Source organism: Coturnix japonica, chromosome 28 (assembly GCF_054131305.1).
Source record: "Coturnix japonica strain WE chromosome 28, WE-NBRP24, whole genome shotgun sequence".
NCBI lineage: Eukaryota > Metazoa > Chordata > Aves > Galliformes > Phasianidae > Coturnix > Coturnix japonica.
In genome coordinates, this window is record NC_140690.1 from 1,929,232 (window position 1) to 1,933,504 (window position 4,273).

The window sequence follows — 4,273 nt, forward strand, 5'->3', positions numbered from 1 at the left end:
GGTAGTGGATAGACCGATAGTTATAAGGACAGGTTGTTTCAATAATAAATCGTTTCAGTTGTCACTTCAGTTTGGTCATTCAGTCCTTTCCTTGAGGGCGAGATCTCAGATGCGATTTTAATTTTGTCAGTGAAAACGTGCAAGGCTTTGGCTTGGTTGAACGAGGTGTACTCCCGCAGGGAACTCATCCCGATACTTCCATCACCCGCCCCTCATCCCGCCCCGCTCGGCCCTGGCTCCGCCCGGCTCCCCGGGCCGCGGCTGCGCGGAGGGCGGTGTGAGCGGGGAGCGCGTCCCGTGCCGAGCCGACAGCCGCCCCATGGCCGTGCCGCCATGCTGCCCAACACTGGGTAAGGCGACCTGGGCTTTCCTCCTTCCTTCGGCGGGGCCGTGAGCTCCGAGCCACAGGAGCTGCCGGGGCAGAGCTGGGGCCGGGGCCGGGGCCGGGGCCGGGCGGAGGGACAGACGCGTGCTCCGCAGCCCCTTGAGGGCGATGGGACGCGGGGTGGAGGCCGCGGCCGGGCACGGTGGCCCCGGAGCGGCTGGGTCGGACCCGGAGTCCCGCTCGGTGCTGTTTGCTCACGGGCCGAGCTGTGTGCACGTCCGGAGGGCAAAGTGCGGCTGTGGGTGTGCTGTGGAATCTGAATTGAGTGACTGCTGCGGCGTTATTTCTGCGCTGCTAATGAACGGGGACATACGTTGACCTTATTCGTTCCTGTGTGTTGCAAGCAGTAGTCATGAGATCCTGTACGAGTGCAGAAAGCGCCCACGGTGCAGCCTGTGGGCTGCCCTGGTTGCGGCCGTGCCTGCTGCAAAAGGAGCCCACCTGCATGATTCTAACTCCCTGAACCTGTCCAGTTAACATTTCTCTTACCCCTTAGGCTGTTCAACCATCCAGACTATTATGTATTTACTTGGATACAAAAGTATTTTGAGAGATGGTAATGAAAGCCTTGCTAATGTGAATGGTGTCAGCTGTTATCACTTTGGCCTCAAATCCTTTCATTCTATCACAGAAGTCAATCAGGTTCACCAGGCTTGATTTTACCTACTGAGATTGATGATGCATTGGAACATGCTGCCCAGGGAAGTGGTGAAGTCACCATCCCTGGTGATGTTCAGGAAGGGTTTAGATGTGGCACTGAAGGACATGGTTTAGTGGCCATAGTGGGGATGGGTTGAAGGTTGGACTACATTGTCTTTTCCAACCTTCCAAGTTCTAAGATTACCTCTCATCTATGGCTAGTTTCTCATGTCCTGGTAAACCATGTTCCTAAGCAAGGCACTACCAGTGTCTGCTCTCACTGAATCACCCATGCCACTCAGCAACGCCTTTCCCTTGTTCATTCTCTTCCTACCCACATTATAGCAGATAAACAAGTTGCCACTGGCTTCCCTTGCAAGTCTCAGCTGCAGGTGAACTTTGGTTCTCTTCACACTGTGCTGATATGCTCATGCAATATTCCCAGTTCCTTTTTATCTCACTGGTGCTTCCACTCTGTGTGACACCTTTGTACACAGGGGCTCAGTCACAAGTCGTTTGCACAGCTGTGTCAGCCTGCTGGTTGGTTGGACAGACTTGTGGGGATTTATTGGGTTAAATGCAGTTACTTGCAAACTGAGTTTTACTGTGAAAGCCTTAAGGAAAATCATGGTCATTTTTGAAAATCTGATTTTTGGCTCTTGTCTTTGGCACCCTGCATTGGGATTGTGATCCTGGACTTTGCCTTTACAGCGTGTTGAGCTACTGGTCCTCTGTGTTCAGAGGGCCAAAAGAATTAAATTACAGAGAGCTGCACTGAGTATCAAAACGTTAGATTTGGTTGGTTTTGTTGTTTTTAGAAGTCACTCCTTTTCTGCTTTTGGAGAATGCAGCAGTTCTGTTGTGGGCAGCCTTGGATTATTGTACAAAAAGTCTTCAGTGGTGGTGAAAGGCTTATATTTCCAAGAAGGTTCTGCAGGTAAGAGTTAAGAGTTTTTCATAGGATTTCTTAATACTACACCATGTTTTCTATTCCCAATAGAGATAGGAAGGCAAAATCTTTTTTTCTCTATGCTTCCACATTTGATTTGGTAGCGATAAAGCTCATTGCTGTCTTTTTAAATAGAAATTATCTTTGAGGAGTGAAGGAGGCCCCAATTGCGTCTTTGGGCTAGAACATATGTTGCTCATCTTAAACCTGTGGATTATCTTTTAAACTTCAACACTTGGAACATGGTTAAACTCCTCTTGCAGGTCCATGTTCCTTCTCTGCAACACCCCCTTCTCAGAGTATACAAAAAGGATTTACAACGTGCTTTTTTCCTTTTTTTTTTCCCTCCCCAATTCAATACTCATGTAAAAGGGTCAGTTTGTATCTGAAGGGGGTGGTAGGAGCTGGGAGAGTTTCTGTACTCTAGGAAGATGATGCTTTGACCCCAGAAAGTTGATTTTTCCGTGACTTACATCCTTCAAAAGTAAAATTCTATGTGTAGACTAAATATGTATCCTACTAAAACTGGGATTTTTGTGTGCTTTTTGTAGCCTACACAATTTGTAAATATGGCATGTCCATGTGTGTCTTGGGAATGGCAGAAGAATTTAAAGGAGAAGTTGCTGTCAATGCTTTATGGCCTAAAACAGGTGATTATTTTGAATTGTTGTGTTTTGTCCTATACAGGTGGTCTTATTTAGGACTGATTCAGAACACCGAGCACTTCTGTGTATTTTTTTGTGATCAAAGATGTTGTGTGGGTATTGGCTTTCTTTCCTAGTTCTCACTGTTGCCTTCCTGTTTTCACTTAAACTTGCCTTCAGCCTGAGCACATTCTGCTTTTTCTCCTGTCTTGTCACTGCTCCTTTCAACATGACTCGAACTTTGGTTTGCACACCATCCCTGAGTAGTATTGGACATTTATGTCAATATTTAGAATCCCCAGCTAGTTAGATTGCCAGGAAGTAGATGAAGCTGACAAGATATGTACCTCTGTAGATGTAAAAAAAAAAAAAGTTTTGGCTGAGTGGGAAATCAATTGCTTTTTCACACAACCATCCAACACTTCTTGCAAGTCACAGCACACTGAAGGGCCGCATAGCAGAAAAATAACTTGGTGTGCCCATCTTATACTAGCTCCAGTTTATTGTCCATGGGTCAGTGAGGACCAGGGCTGCTGTTGAAGGTTTGGTAGCTGCTGAACAAAGAGACCAGTGTCTTGAAAGCATTAGAAGCAGCAAGTGAGCTTTCAAAATTTGTATGTATCGGTGTTTCCTTGATGAAAACTGTTCATGTTCTGAAGTATAAAAGTTTGTAATGTTCAGTCTAGGAAGAAAAATGTTGTTTTGAAAGGTTTATCTGCCAAAACAAAAGTTAACTACTTTAGAGAGTGAGAGAGGTGACTTCTGTAGTATCTACATTACAATTACAAAGTTTTTAATTTAAAGAACATCATATATATGTGATCAGCTTCAATGCTGGAGATTAACACTGTGCTAGTATGGTTCTATTGGTTCATCCAGCTCCTTGAAACAAGAAAATATGCTGATAGTGAGATGTTATGAGCTCTCGATTTAACTAAAAGTGAAAGAGGTAGCCTGCCAAAAGGATGTAAGAGTGTGAATGAGTAGTAGAGGTACTGCAGGGTCAAAGTGGAAGATGCTGAATGTATGAATTAATGGAAAACCAGCAGCACTTTGTATGAAATAGATGGAAGGATGTGCAGATTGCAGGACAGTAGATGGTTTTTCATATCAGTCTTTGCCCATAGTTTTGCTATATTTAGAACAATAATAATTGGCTGTAATGTGAAAGTAGAGGAGCATAAGCCAGGAAAAGTTTGAGTTTGTGCTATTGGGTTTCTCATCTTTAACTTAGAGTCACTTTGTTATCTCACAAGTTATTGTGGGGCTAAAATTGAGATTTTCAGTATGGTAATGGCTGCAGAAAATGTTAATTGCTGATGCACATTCACTTTGAGAAAGATAGTTGTCCTGTTAGTTTTTCATGTCCTGAATAAAGCCAGAGGAAGTCTTTGTGTGGAAAGTATTGATAGAAGCATTGAATAATATGAATATTACAAGGAGTTCTTCCCTTTATTCCTCTTTTGGTTCCTTTAATACTTTTCAAGTAAGGGAATCTTTACACTTTGAGGATTGTTTGCTGGTTGACCATTCTTCGCTGGTTGATGGTATTTCACAGTTTAGTCTTCTCATGATTTACTTTCATGTGAGAGGAGAATAAAGTTTATGCATTTGCCAAAGAGATGAGTATGTGATGTCATTAGTGTTAAACTTGTA

At 44.1% G+C, this 4,273-nt stretch overlaps 1 long non-coding RNA gene across 1 annotated transcript; it reads left to right on the plus strand.

The window, feature by feature from the left end:
* Positions 1–259: 259 nt before the first annotated feature.
* Positions 260–2,989, plus strand: LOC146756031 (uncharacterized). Its single transcript, XR_014937682.1, has 3 exons — positions 260–350; positions 1,843–1,961; positions 2,525–2,989. It is a non-coding gene; the product is annotated as an uncharacterized LOC146756031 (long non-coding RNA).
* Positions 2,990–4,273: the final 1,284 nt, after the last annotated feature.